At 37.2% G+C, this 16,350-nt stretch overlaps 1 long non-coding RNA gene across 1 annotated transcript; it reads left to right on the top strand.

Annotated features, from left to right (window-relative positions):
• The first annotated feature begins 13,367 nt into the window (after positions 1–13,367).
• Positions 13,368–15,999, top strand: LOC121898109. Its single transcript, XR_006096352.1, has 2 exons — positions 13,368–13,460; positions 15,763–15,999. It is a non-coding gene; the product is annotated as an uncharacterized LOC121898109 (long non-coding RNA).
• Positions 16,000–16,350: the final 351 nt, after the last annotated feature.

The following is a 16,350-nucleotide window of genomic DNA, read 5'->3' as shown; positions in this document are numbered from 1 at the left end:
TGCCCCCAGCTAGCTACAGCAGTGACCTGTAAGTCAAAAGTGAGCAGCAGGCAGCAGCATTATTGTATAGCCTGTGAGCTATTTCACTCTGAATGGCAGGTTGCTATGTGAATCGACTAACACTTAGTCCATTCAGACGGAATTATATGTAACCTTTTGCATCGTGGCTTTAAATGTTTCTGTTAACTACACACTCATGTTACATTTTCATTTACTAAGCCACCAGCTGTATAATAATCTTAACTCAGTCTTTTTAATCATCACTCTAAAACACACATAACTGACAGAAAAATAACATCAATACTGGATGCGACTGTTGGTATACTTTTTAATCTTTAGCAACTGTATCAACTTAAAATAATGTGTCCACAGTCTATGTTGTACATGACAGACTTTACTGAGATTTCTATAACAACATAATGAACATGATACCATTAGCTGCGATTAATTTAAAATAAATGTAAAATATTAATTCCCAGGCAGAACATACTGTAGGCTGTGTCTTTCGATGTTAGTCATCTAGCTAACCAGTTACTGAAGACTAATGGGACTCTTCCTTATTCTAGTCTAATCTCATTGTATTATCCTGTAAGACCTTGTCGTTAGTTTGTTATTTCTTTGATACAATACAGTGTCATCCAGAAATCACATTGAATACCATTTAAGATACCTTGTAAGCATTATGTCATTAGCTGCTTACAGCTACAGCATTAAGATGGATGAGAATGTTATTGCTCAGCAGTTATTAACTTTCCAAAGTTGTACAATTGAGCCACAAAGGATTACAAACTTCCATCAGTGTTTTGGGGTATAAAGAGCTTTCAAACTGGAGGCAAGACAAGTTTATTTGTATAGTCCAATAATCACATAGCCCACCTCCAGACAAAGCTGCAACTACGGCTTGAGGCTGAAGCCAATGTGGAACCGTAAAGTGCAATGCCAAGCGTGAACTTCTCTCTAGAAATACTAAGTCAGTAATTTTCAACAAGTCATGGTCTCAATCGCTAAATTATGACCCTGTAATAAATGTGCTGCTGGTCATTTTGGAAATGATTGCACCGTTAATAATAAGATTTATGCCCTCACACACACACACACACACACGCACACACATAGTCTTCACATTATGACAAGACATATTTATTTTTCTGCCAGAAAGAACAAATTTACTGAGAGAACAACACAAAATCTAAATCAAAGGATCAGTCTTTTTTTTTTCTTAAAGTCCACCAACATTCAAAAATGTGTTTTTCTTCTTGTTCCTTCAGTTGAATGTTTGAGCTTCATTCTGCAGAATGATGTATGTGCAGAGTTTGACGCTAGAAGGCTGTTTTCACATTTATCTACTGAAGGGGGGAAAGTTTCTCTGTACTCACCTTAAATCTCAGTTTAATGTGTATACCAAGGAGCCTGATTTGTGCCATCACAACTACTTTGGAGCCAATTGTGATCCAGTATGAAACAGCATCTTAAGACATCTTAAATCAACAGTGAAACTTTTGAAATGAAGACATATTTGCATGAGGGAGCAGGAGGAGATGTAATTTTAAGAATTTTTGCTGAGGAAATTGGACTTTTTTTGGAGGAATAAACATTATTTTTGGCATTATGCATTTTTACGTCTTAAAACATGGTTGGATGGGATCTTTAAACTTCAAGTACAGAAAAGCAACACAATAACAATAAAAGGGATCAGTGTGATTCACTACTTGCAAGAGTCCAGCTATATCCAACCTTCATGTTGAGAAAATAGAAGCTTTGGCAGATTTAATTACAGTATTGTGGTGGTGGTCACACAAAGGAACATTATTTTGAAATTGCATTGAAGGTGAATCTCTCCACACATCCTGATGTTCTCATTTGACACTGTTGCTTTCTATTGTGTCGATTACATTGTGTATAATCAATGTGACTATATTTACACCAGATGAGTTAAGATGTCAGACTTGAGAATGAATGGAGTCCCTGTCTGTGTGTGGTAGCTGTACAGTTCCATCAGATGATTACCTCTATAACACCAAAATCTTGTAATAATGTCTAACTTCTACTACTGTCACCAATAGTGAAGCCATGTAATCTTTACCATGCACTTATACTGTACACTTATACACTAAGGTAAGTGGGAGGCATACAATATCATAGATCAAAGTTATTTTCTCCAAGCTAACAGATTTGATCTCTTCATTATATGATAAACTTTCTCCTCAGGCTGCAATAGAAAGATAAGATTCACCATTATTAAGTGTACCAAGATAGGTAAACAAACAAACAAACAAAAAAGAATCTAAAACCACCGACATTTGACCACAATCACATTTTCATGGGAACATCAGACTGATTTTATCTGACGCTGGCATTCATTCAGATGCCACAACCAAGCTTTCATGACAGAAACCAGTCAAAAAGGTCAGTGCCAGGCAGACTCAGAGGTTATAAAAGTTTGGATGAGAAGATATATTATGGAATAAAAAAGACTACTTCAGGTAGACTTTTGTGCAGGAAGCAGAACTTCCTTTTTGTAGGAGCATTTGGGATCAATTTTTCATTTTGATTATTGAGCCACCCTGTTGAAGTTCCCTTGAGCTGGCTGCAATTTTATTGCTAGTTTTCTCCAAGACCTTTGTGTTTAAAGTAAAACCTGCATCATTTATGTCTACGTTTGCTAGTTAGCAGCAAACGGGTAGCTCTGGGTCTGAAAAGTGAAGGCAATGCGGAAGTGACTTACACATGCATTCTCCCTAATGGCCAACCGGGGGCGACTCCACTAGCTCCAAAAAGAAGTCCGATTGTATGGAAGTCTATGAGAAAATGACCCTACTTCTCACTTGATTTATTACCTCATTAAATACTTTCCTAATGAGTTTATGGTCTCAATCTCTAGTTTGATGTCTTCTTCAATACAGCATGATGTTCAATTTGTAAATTAATATTCACAGAGTATAGGCGTAGCTGTAGCTGTCACTATTTCAGTGTGTTTTCAGTTCAAGAAAGTTCATTGTAACATTTTGGTCATCTAAAAAAGTCTTGTTCAGCATTTGGTTGTACTAAAACACCCTCAAAGGAATCTGCTGGTCAATTTTTCCAGTAAGTATATTTTGTTTTAATGGTTCTAACACTAGAACTGCCAAGGTGTCATTTTTACCCTCCTGGCGTTTTCAAATTCATGTAACTCTGTTAAAATAAAACCCCTACATCTCTCAGTTCATGACTTTTCCTTAAATGCGTTAATGCATTATATTAATCATGGGAGATGTGGGATAAAAAGAAAAAAATTATGATCATTTATACCTCGAACCACCGAGAGGTCATTTTTACCCTTACAGGAACCACTGTATAATGCTGTGCTCAACATTCGTGCCACTTCTGGTTGCTTAGCAACGACCACGTTTCGATGTCTTTTGATAGGCAGGCTGCCATATCAAGAGCTAGATCTAGCTAGATTTGACAGAGAAGGAATTGCAATGTAAAATGTAAGTGCTCAAAAAATAAAAAAATGAAAATGTGCATGATGTGCCTTTGTGCAGTGTGTGGACAGTGCACCGTGAAAGTCTTCAGTGTGTGTGCTGATTGTGTGTGTGTGTACTGTATATTTATAATTTAGCACTATTTCAAACATGTATGATCCATGGGTGAACAAATGAAGAGCACTGCCAAAGCACTGTGTGTGTGTGTGCATGTGTGTGTGTGTGTGTGTGTGTGTGAGAGAGAGAGGGAGAGCGCTCCGTTTCTTCAGTATAAAACACCACATTATTATCCAAAATTCGTTTTCTTCCTCTACAATAATATAATTATTTAAACGTGTTAATTATTTTGTTGTTTGTTTGTTGTAGCCTACAGTTTATTGATGAATTTTAAAATGTATTTGACCTTATCTATCTGTAATGAAATAAAGCAATTGTAAAATTAATAAATAGCAAGCGCTCTGTTTCTTTATTCCCAGTAGCGTAACTAAAATAACATGTTATTATCCAAAATTAATTGCTAACTTCTATGGTTATTTTTTTGCTTGTTTGTTGTAGCCTACAGTTTATTGATGATTTTTTAAAATGTATTTGACCTTTTTGATCCGTAATGAAATAGCCTAAAGCAATTGTAAAAATTAATAAACCCCATAAACTGAATTTTACATTTATTTTGTCAAGTCTTACTTATTATTTTAATATCATAAAATAGATGAAAATGAATAACTTAACTGCTTCAAGAAATGACCCTCTACCCTTGGCGGTTCTAAGGGGTGTGGGAATGTTGGTGGTTCTAAAGTTAAGCCTGTTTTTCACTAGCAAAAATTAGCAGTAGCATTATCACAGTTAACCACAGACTGTAAATGCACAGTGTTAACTTAGCGCCACCCTCTCGTCCAAATATGGTCACTTCTGGCTCCAAAAATCCAAGATGGCATTGGTCAAAATGCACACTCGAGGCTTCAAAACGGGAGTCCACAAATCAATGGGTGATGTCATGGTGGCTACACCATTATTTTTTACAGTCTATGATTAGCAGTCTTCTTCTTCCCTGCAATTTACTAGTGCATTGCTATGTTTCTTGGTGCGTTACCGCCACCTGTTGATCAGTGGAATAATGTAAAGTCCATCCTCAGGAATGTCATCCATATGCTCTGCTTGTGCATGACACCCACCCATGAACACTTTGCTCCACAGTGCTACTAGTTGTCAAGGACTCTGTAGGGTACCTTTAAATACAGATGTGAAATGAAATGAGTAACGCATCTTGACTCTACCAGGTGTGCATTGGTCAACATTCACTTTGACATTCAATAAACTGTTTGCACCATTTGGCCAATAAATCCCATTCATGCAGTACATTGCTTAGCATATAGCGTCACATTGTGTGTCCTTGGTTGTGGGTTTATTAAATATGGCACAATATGGGTACTCCAAGAGACAGAGCTATCCTACAGTATTGGGAATATTGCATTGCAATTAGATTAGATTATTATGTTTTAAATCCTGCATTATTTAAATCTATGTTTGTTTGCTAGCATTATTCTTCTTTACTGCTTTTGTTGGTGCAATGATATGTTTCTTTGTGTGTTACCGCCACCAACTAATTATCAGCAAAATAGACCCACTTGTAAATTCTTCATGCTACCTTTAAGATGTAAATGACTGTGGAGTTTGTTAGAAAACAATTCAATTGACCACAATTTAGACCTTTCGTTTACCATGATATGGCAACTGCAGCTGGAAGGGTGATGTGCACCAGTGTCAAATTGCTCCTTTAAATCCTGTAACTGTTTTGCTTTGTGCTGGAGAAGAACATAAACAAGCACAGACATTAGCACAGTTTTCTCAAAATGAAGTGCATATCGTGCTTTGCACCATTACCCCCTATCATTACAAATATATGACCAATCCAGTATTTTCAAACAAAAGATTCATCATTTCCATTCAGTAGATGTCCTCAGAATTTTGGGAAATTATTCATGTTAACATAATAGTTCCAAAAAAGAGAGAAAAGGTTAATTTTCACAGAATAACTCTAAAAAGGAAAAGGTTCTGAACAGATGAGCATTAATTGTCTGGAAATATAATGTGCAGCCAGCTCAGGGAAAATAAAATCAAGTTCTCTGCTAGATGAATAATTTATGACAACATGGATATTTGTTTTTTTTGTTTTTTTAGTTTGACTGCTAAATCCCATGCACACATTCATGCAGCACCAGTGTATACACACACACACACACACACACACACACACACACACACACACACACACCTTGTCTAGAATCATAAGGCTTTTGAAGTCAGCAGCGCATCTGCTTAGAAGGAAGAAAAGAAGAAAAAAACTGACATTTGAACAAATGTCAGTACACAGCTGATTTCCTTTTTGTGTTTGAAGGTGAGACTGTACGATGCCTCAGAGGTGTTATCCAGGTATGGATTATCGTCCATTAGCGATTATCATGTTCTTAAAGTCATTTATCCCGTCTGTCATCTGTTAAGCTGAACAGCTGCATGACAACCGCCAAAGCAGAAAGTTGAGATACACAGGGGATGTCATTCTGATGACTCATGTTAAGAATGTTTTTCTACACATGTAATTTCCTCTTTAGAGGCTATTAATACACACACACACACACACACATATATGTATATATATATGTATATATAATATGTGTATATATATATATATATATATATATATATATATACACACACACACACATACATACATACATAAATGTATATGTATGTGTGTGTGTGTGTGTGTGTGTATACATATACATACATACATACATACATACATACATACACACACACACACACACACACACACACACACACACACACATATATATATATATATATAAGAATGACACTAATGCAATGATCAAACATGGTACCTTCTAGTCACAAACTGATTTCCATAAGCATTTTTTCATCTACAACACATAGAATCATCAAATAATGAGATGGGAACAGAAATACACCTTCATACTGTATCATCTCCTGAAGTGATTACATTTCACTATTAGCACTGTGTGTGTGTGTGTGTGTGTGTGTTGCAGCATTGGTGGGCTGAATCAAAACCCCAGTGCAATCAGTTTTTAATTTCCCTGAAATCAAATTACATGGAAGGGTAATAACCGGGGCACTGGACTATGGAAAAGTCATCTTGGAGATTATAAATCGACCCTTAAAGTGTGTGTGTGTGTGTGTGTGTGTGTGTGTGTGTGTGTGTGTGTGTGTGTGTGTGTGTAAATTTGTGTGTGTCCAAGTGTGTCCACATGCATATGTGTGGAAATATGCTGTACATCCAACAATAAAACCAACCACTCTGAAGCAGTCCAGTAATGACGTATAGCAGGTTGGAATGGAAAACAAAAGTTGTAAATGAATGCTGAGCAAGAAATCAACCCTCTAACTATCTGCTGACTGTTTCCTGTAAACTCCTCACAGTACTGTACCCATTTAATTAGGTCATTAAAAAAGAACAATCAGAAGGCAATGCCCTGCTCCATAATTTGTATTGATCTGCTACAAGCTTATGCATGCTCTACTCAGAATTGCTTTTCCCATAGGAGTTTGCAATAAAGTGAGGAGCAGGATTAAAATAGAGTACTTTGTGTATTGTTATTGGATGCTTTATACTTTTAAATAAGTTTGCTTTGCAGTTTTTGGTTTGCTCCATCATCTTTATCTAACTCATGTTCTTGGACAAGGAAGCAAAAACATGTCAAACAATATTATTGAAATTCATCTATAATCTTTTTTATTAAAACTACACAATGAAATGAATCCTCTAATACCCTTTTCAGACTGAGGTCCAACCAGGGTTATACCCACGTTGATTTTGTGTGTGAGAGGGTCAACCCACGTTGTCCAACTTGGCTTGGTGACCCACCTCAAGAGGTGGGTCGTACAAGGGTCGGGCAATCAACATGGAGATCTGGCAAGATTTCAAAGTGCAGGAGGTCCTTGCCGTGTATAGTGAGGAAGAGATCAAAAGGTAGATCACTGGGATGGTGAGGGACAACACTGTATATGCTAACATAACTAGGCTGCTGAACCAGAGAGGCATCTGCCAATCACAAAAAACAGATGACAAACAAACTGAGGGCACTGAAGAAACAATACACCAAGATCCACGACCACAATAGAAACTGGAGTGGTGTTGTGTGAGTGGACTGGCAGTATTACGATCTGTTCAACAACTGAGAGTCTGTGTGCATTCTAACTTCCACACCAGGTGCTCAAGCTGTAAAGACTGATAATTACACCTTGAGGTGGACGGGCAGTCCACGCCTTTACTTGAAGAGTTTACCAACTTTTATGTAAAAAGTGTCACGGCTCTTGTCAATCAGTAATTGTCTTTTCTGGCAGCCTGTGAGTTCATTGTTGTGCATCTCTCCCAGGTTGTGACCCAGGTTCTATCTGAATTGCCATAACCAGGGATTAACCAGTGTTGACTGACTTGGTTTGAATTGACAATTTGAATTGGGAAGTGGGAGGCGCCGCTGGTTCCCTAAGTGTTTTTCTCCATTCTGTTTTCCTTTTCCAAAATTTTCTTTGAAATTATATCCTCAATATTACTTAACATATAAAACACAAGGCTCTACCAGATAATGTAAGGATCCTATAGGTTTATACGATGACCACCATTTTCAATTATTTCAATTTAGTTTTTGATAAATCATGTTTTGTTTGTGAATTTGGCAGCCAGACAGTGTGGAGATGTGGGACGGCAGGGATGACAGCTAAAGAGTGGGAAATATTCCCTTTGAAGAGAGTGTTGGTGAATATTATGGATGTTGATAAAACCAAGTTACAATGAATTTTTTTCTTAGAAAAAATGATGAAAGAAATGCTGAATGAGAGATTCCACTGAATGAAGCTAGTGGAACATAGGTAACGCCAGATCTTTGGCTCTATGATGAGTATCTATTTACACATCTAGCAGACACTGAACAACATTAGCATGCATTTGGTGTTGCGCCACTTGATGAATGTAAGCCCAGTATTCACTCTCATTGTAGTTCTGGTTTGTTCTCTACTAACTCTGAGGAAAATGTCTGGCTCTTTAGCTGCTAAATCCCCCACTGTGTTCCCCAGCTTGTTTCTAACTTTGCCTTTCCATTGTTTGGTTTATCAGAGCTTTTTCTCTAAATATAGCTGCCCAATTGGACCATAAAATGAATTTGTAGGCTATAAAAATCAAAACATGAAAGATGCTAAAATGCAAATTTGTGTGAATGTGAATTTGAGGGTGACAGCAGAACCGAGTGATCATTTTCTGTGGGTTTGTCATCACATACAATCCTACTGTAAATGTAGTAATTTGGTCCATTGCTAATATAAGAAATGTTGATTAGTGCAGTTTTAAGGATTATGATTTTTAAGGACATTTTGAAGCAGCACTGTTTCCACGTTTCTGTCCATACAACTCAACAATATAAGTACTGTACCTCAACATTTTCCCTTCACTCATCAGAAAAAATGCTAAGATCTGCTTAATTATACTTCCTGAGCTTTAATAGCCTGTTACCTCAGCAGATCAAAGCCTTCAACCAGCCCACATGCTTTCATTTCATGTTTGTTTTGATTGCATTTTTTTATCTGAAGATGCTTTTTTTATTTGTCTTTGAAAATAAGTTAAAAAAAATCAATTAAAAACTTGCAATAAAAAAAGAATAGAAGTTACTTAATGAGCTTCCATCTATTCAGAAAAAAGGGAACATCTTTCACAGTGACTGCAGAGGGATCTTCTTTGGTCTCTGTGGTCTCCAGAGCTGATGGGGCTTTTAAGGGAACATTATACATCAACCGGGACCTTTATTTGGCAGTAGGGAGAGGGATAAGAGCTGCTCTTTACCTGGGATCATACTCTAGCATAAGATACATTTACAAGTGTATTGAGCGTGTGTTTGTGGAAAGTCAGAGGAAAGGGAGCGATTGAGTTAAAGTGGTTCTGAGAGGAGGTTTGGAGACGGTCTTTGAGAGATTTAAATCAATCAGTATGTGCTCTGTGGGGAAATCAGAGGGAGGCAGATGATTGATGGATTAGTACCAAGACATGCTCTGTCAACTATCCCGGTCTTCTTTCAAATATCTGGCTTCATGCATCCAAGTAGGATGACGTTCAAGTGGCATGATATTTACTATCAGTGTAGGCTGAGCCCTTGTTTTCAGCAGTCACTGTGCATGTGTGTGTGTTTAACCAAATCCTCTGGCTGTGTGTGTAGCAGAGGGATTTGGTTAAACATTTAGGATGTGACTTGCTTTGAACCCAGGGAATTTCCATGCCATTGATCCTCAGCTCAGAGAAAAGCTTTTGATTAAAAAAAAGGAGTTTAATTGGCTTATTGGTTTCTGAGCTTAAGAAACCTACTGGCTGGATTAGAGGAAGACATAAAGCTTTTTTTCACCATGACCAAGAAGACCTCCATCTATGGCATGTGTTTTCTTGAAAATAAAATCTTGGCATGCAAATTAAATTCTTACAATATATTTATTTATATCAGTATTCAAACTAAAGACTGAAGCAGCTGTTTTTCCCATAATTGTAGGGAATGTACTCCTATCTGCGAGAAATGTAATCACTGTAATCACTGATGAGCAATTGTGTATCAAAGTCTTTTTTCTCTTACTGTTGACTGAAAGAGCTTTTTCTTTAAAAAAACAAAAACACTATCACTTTCTGTAGTCTGACAAACAAAATATTCACACCACATCTTATGTTTTTAATCTCCAGTCCACAAAAAAAAACAATTAATAGTCTCACCTATCTCTAAAAAAGAGGTAATTGTTATTTTAATTAATGCAATCAATCATGGGTACAAATGCTATTAACATGGCATGGAAAACCATATCTACATCTGCATCTTTGCTGTGTTTCAGCAAATTACTCTTTTTGTTTTCTTTTTTTTTAATCAAGGTGTGATTCTGTGTAAATCTGTCATGTATTACTACCATCTTAACAGCTTGTGGCTGGCTGGCAGTGATAAATCCGCTGTTAATATGCAGACCCCAGTAAAACAGATGTCATGTGTAAGGCAGCTGGCATTTTCATTATTCCTGTTGGACAAAAATCACTGCTGCAGATGGAGTTCAGGGCTTTAGGATGAAAAAGAATGAGATGGTGAAGGGCAGTGACTTACGGGGATGGTATAATTATCTCTTTTATTGGGAAATGGGATTCCTCCTAATCAATGTAAGACCAAGTGAAGAGGAATGAGAATCCCAGAAAACCAAGTTATAACACAGGAAACAGGAAATATGCTGCAAGTGATTTTTTCCTGAATATATTTCAACTAATTTTAACTCACTAAATTGTGAGTGAATGCCAATAGCTCCTGGCATAAACAGCTGAGATAATCTAAACCAAATGCTTGCACTGAAAGCCCATTAAGGCTCTTGGAAAACCATTAGTTCTATACTGTAGCAGTGATAAAACACTGATGGTAGGCTCTAGAAATACATTTGTCTATCAAACAGAAAATACGTGAGCTAGGCTAACACCTGCCTTCTCCCTGAAAACACAAGCACCTGTGTCGGGTATTTTCATCTTCGCCAACAATTCTCAGCCAATTACATTTATGTGCTTCCATATTGCAACATACTAACTGAATAAACACATTGAAAATTGAACAAATCGCCACCTCACCACCTGTTCTCGGCAGACAGTTTGCTTGCCTTGTGTTTTGATGAAATCCTTACAAAATTATAACCGTGCTTTCTAGAATGACAGATTGATTTTTGTTTTATTTATCTAACAGCAGTGTTCCAAATGTTCTCAGTGCCTGCCACATTGACTGGAAAATTGTGTTCACGTGTATTGTTCAACAGTTGGTTACCTTAACTCATTCAACAAATAAGTTTTCAAGCATAAAACTTGTGCAACCATTAAAGTGTACAGTTAGTTGTTAAACTATTAGCAACCAGTCAGTCAGTATGTTTACATGGACACCATTATGCCAGTTTTGAGTCTTTATTTGGGTTTTGTATTCAGGATTAGCCTTATTTGTGACTCTGGCACTCTGTATGTTGAGGAATATGCTGGTGATTTCTATATTTTTGTTAACAAATTCTGTGAAAAGACCAAAACCATCAACGTGTTAGTCTGTCTCTAAATGCTTTCTAACTTCCATACTGTCTCTGGCACTGTCTCAAGCCCAGGGGTTCCTACTGAAGATTTAAAAATGGGTCATGAATATATACTTTCATTAAAAAAAAGGCTAAATAATTTTCTAAAACATCTGGGCAACATAGTTTATAGCAAACATCACTCAAACAGGAGTAAAGAGTGCATTTGTTTGGGACTATTTTGAACTGTGGATTACATTTTTTCTCGATTGCTAAGACATTTTTCTTGAAATTATGCTCCATTTCCCAAAGTATAAACACAAATGCTTAACCGCACACTCATCTTCACAAACTTCAAACTTCAAAACCAATCTCTTCACTCAAAACCATGTAATCTTACATCTAAACCAAACTTTGCCTTCAGACATCACACAAAAGCCATCAAATACACAAACAGTACAAAACAGCCATTACACACTGGTGAGATCCATTCAAAACAATACTGTTAAAACCTGTTATTGCAATGAATAATGGCGCTTATGATTTTCACCCAGAACAACCTATTTACATGATGAGCACAATATAAAGACACAACACATGTATACATTTTCAAAATTTTTAATTCCTCAATGTAATGAAATAAACTGAAATTGAGTGAAAAAGGAAATGTAATGTAAGAATATGCAACTGATAAAGAAAGTAGAATACAGTAAAATAATTTCTATGTATTTACCAATATAAACCAATGGAAAAAAAACATAAAGAAAGTTTGTACATAAAGAAAGAAATCACATTTATTCTGCCTCAGGTCTTTTTGGATCCATTGTTCCAAAACAAGTGAACTAATCCATGACCCTGTTATCAATCCTAATGTTGTGATTGGTGTGTGAACAATGCTGAGTGTTTCCACCTGGGGTATTGTGTGTTAATTGGGTTCCAGCTGTGATGACTTGAGTTAATGATATTGAATGCCAACTCTCTAAATGAGCACATGAGTGAAAACAGAGGAATAGCGTTTATGGTTTTGGGAAATGGGTCTGTCTTTTGGTAGATGGCGTCATGGTTTAGGATGTTTAGTTAATAGGCCCAGTAAAGAGTAAACTATTGAGAAAAACTGTAATACAGATTTGGTCCTCCAGAGTGTATTTCAACAGGCAAGTGTGGGATTAATAACCCACAGTGCCCACGTTCATCATAACATGCAATGTTGTGGCTCATTGATGTGTTTTTAATGGTTTTTGGACAGCAGTGGAGGTATCAACAAGGCGTATTTAAAGGGTTGGGTTTTTTTAGTGCTTTTCAAAATGCACATGACTGTTACAAAAATTATTTATATGACTGTCTTCTGATCTTCTACATGTAAGGTTTGGTTAGATTTATATAAAGTTAAAGTTAAGAAAAAACATCATGATCATGGCTAAAAGAAGCCAACATTAATTGTTGGTATGAAACAGGAACAGAACATTCATCCTGGCCCTCTCCCTGAGGCCCCAGATATGCTCCATGCAGGAACGTAAGCCCAAATAGAAACACATGGTCCAGCTGGTACAAATACATGACCCTGATGAACACTCATCATACGCTATTACGCACTGGTGGAGGTGATAAACCTCAGTCCTCAAGCAGACATATAAGGCTAATTAGAGCATTTCCATTACTACAGTAGTAAACAAACATGCCGTCTGTGGAGGAATGTGTACTGCTGTGTTTACTGAACAGAAGAAAGAACTGGTGAGGAACAAAGTTACCATGAGGAAATGTGGCCCTAGTCACTTTTAATCCCAGACCTTGTTTCTATGCCTCTGTCTCAGTTTCTATAGAAACCCTCCTTGTGCGGAGATTGAGGAGCATCACGTAGCTGTTGTTTGCTTAGAAGCACTTCGCTCCTTGTCAGCATATCAGCAGTAGCTATGGAAGGTGAGAGTGACAACCTACTGGCAAATAGAAGATGCATGACTGAAGTTTCTAATTTGTGTCTTGTCCTCCATGTCTCTATGTGAGCATGAGTGTGCGTGGGTTTGCAATATGTCAACTCTTATAGCCATACAATCCTTGACTGAAACAACATGATGACAAGAAAACAAGAAAAAAACTGAAGGACTTATGAAGGACTGAGTGTTGCATTAACATGAGCCCTGTGCCCAAATTGATTCTAGATAGACATCACCCATGTTTGATTTACACTTGGCATTAACATGCATCACCAGCATCAACCATGAAATCAGATTGCTTTTCTTCAATAAAATGCAAATAACCACTGGTGGTGTAACACACTCCTCCCATAGATTATACTATGTTTTTACTTTCATCAGTCTTTTGGAAAGACCTTGTAATCAGCGTAGGAGTGGTAAACTGCATACAGCTTTCCTTAACTTGTCTCACTGATTAGTAACCTGTAGGTAATGCACAGACCACTCACAACCTGATTTTTTGGCTTATTATTAGTGAAGTGAAATCAATGTGGAACTCAATCTGACGTGCCCTTTCAAAGTTGTAATTGAGCTTGAATTTGATGTTTCAAAAATATAATAAATAACAAATCTCAACATGTCTTTCCTGGCATGTTTCCCCTACACTGATTTTCTTTCAACTATTTAAAAATATTTTTTCCCTCTACACACACACCTAGATATTTTACTTTGTTGCCTGAGGGAAACAATGTGTCATATGGGTACAAAAGGAAAAAAAACCCCAAGAAAATCTCATTTATCAGGTCTAAATGAGCAGCATATGCATCAGAAAAGTTATATTAGAACATACACATGGTGGTTTGTTTCTTTATGTGATAAATATATAATAATGATGTAATAATTCAGTAGTTTTCAAATATATTTTATGAACCCTGGTCATAGTTTGGAACCTCAGGAAGCTGTTGCTTTGTTCATGAAACTGAGATGGGCATCACATCTGCACTTTGCCTTTGCATAACAAAACATAAGTAATACAGTATATTTGTATACATGTTATTCTCCTCCATTACTTACATCCACCCTACTCCACCTTGCACCAAATGCTGGTCATTCCAATCATTCTTGGTAATAAATATCTAATTCAATAAGAATCAGTTTTATTCATCCTATATATCTATATGTGTTGGCTCTAGAACGGTGAAACCAACAGAACTGCCTCTCAAACCTGATTGGTGGATTCATCCTCCTGCTGTGTCACTGTCCTCACTATCAGCAGGAATCTCGATCAGGTTCCTGTCGCCCCTTGAGACCATAAAATCCCCCTTTGTCCATTACTGCCACTGAGTATTAGTGGATAGCAAAAACATCGACCAGGATCACATCATATTACATCTCCATCATTGAGCAATGTATTGTCCTGACATGTAGCCTAGCTGCACAACATTGCCTTGAGGCAACAAATGGAAACTCATAGAATATAAATATATATATGAATTAAATATGTCCTTAAACCATCAATTATACCCACCTCAGCTCCTCATTTGGATCATCAGAAACATGTCATCAGATATTACAACGTGTAAAAATGTGTGTGTGTGTGAGGGCCAAAAAAGACTTTCTGTTGCCTCAGGGCAAAGTGAAACAAAGACAGTGAGTCTTAAAGAAACCTTTAACTCTTAAGGAAAGTAAAGGAAAAACACACACACACACACACACACACACATACACATACACATAGTGACGATGTTCCCAGTGAAGCCGCTGGCTGCTGTCATGCATGGTTCATTATGTTGAAGGATCATCATTCCTCTCCCTGTGGTTACAGTACAGGCTGCCACCCTCAGCAGATCAGTATATATATACAGGTGTTGATGCGCCCATGTGTGAGGAGTGGACTTGTAATACAATTCATCTCACCTCTCAATCAAACACGTGTCACTGGGCAAAAACAAGTCGCTCCTGATTGCCTCTTTTGTTTCAGACTCTTAAGGTGCTGTTTACTCCCGTTCAGTATGCTTACAGCGTGAACACAAAGGACATCACAACCTCAAAAGACTGGCCCTGATCATTCAAGGCACACAATATCTTTTTACTGTGTCAGCAGTCTGTGATGCTATAAAAAATCATTTTGAATAGAGGGGAGCAGCGAGGTAGTCATTCATAATGGATAATGAACTCCCCCATTTATCCCTCTTCTACTGTCCCACTCCCATCTTCTGTCTTCTTTCTTTCTCTCTCCCTCGATTTCCATAATGGTTAAATACTGTTGGGATGAATATTTGTGGTGTTATTCTTGTTTTATTGAGCAGAAACAGTGGAGATGGGCAGGAATTCTGCTGCCTCAGCTCTAAGCAACGTGGTGTGTAAATCAGAGCTTACAGCAGGAGGAGCTCATTAATGTGGATGAAGCGGGACAGATACACTACATGAGGTCTGGAAGAGTGTGGAGATGGAGACAAAGTGAGAAAACTTGTTAACAGAGCCTGTAACTAGGCTTGAAAATGCAACTTGCTGAGCTGGAGTGAAATAAAGTACTTAAAATTACACTTTTCAGATTTATTGTTTTCATTATCACCTTTCTGAAAGTGGATAAAACACTAATACACTGTAGACTATATGCTTTAGTAGTTTTTTGTCAATATGTTTTCACCACAGGATCGCTACTTGCTGGTGTGCTCAATTCCACCTTGTCTGTTATTTTAGTATCAACCCTATCTCCCACAACTCACATTTATATACTACTGTCACATAAGAGTGTATTATCACTGTTATACCATCTTTGTTACAACATAAAGATGAAATAATGTTGAAATAATCAGAAATTCTTTAGTGTGTTTTTATTCCTTTTAAAGCTGCATTCCTGTGTGAGGTTGTGGCTTGTTATTGACTTTATTTGT

This window comes from Thunnus maccoyii, chromosome 5, assembly GCF_910596095.1.
Source record: "Thunnus maccoyii chromosome 5, fThuMac1.1, whole genome shotgun sequence".
Taxonomy (NCBI): domain Eukaryota; kingdom Metazoa; phylum Chordata; class Actinopteri; order Scombriformes; family Scombridae; genus Thunnus; species Thunnus maccoyii.
The sequence above is the reverse complement of the archived record's forward strand: the minus strand, read 5'-3'. Positions and strand labels throughout refer to the sequence as shown.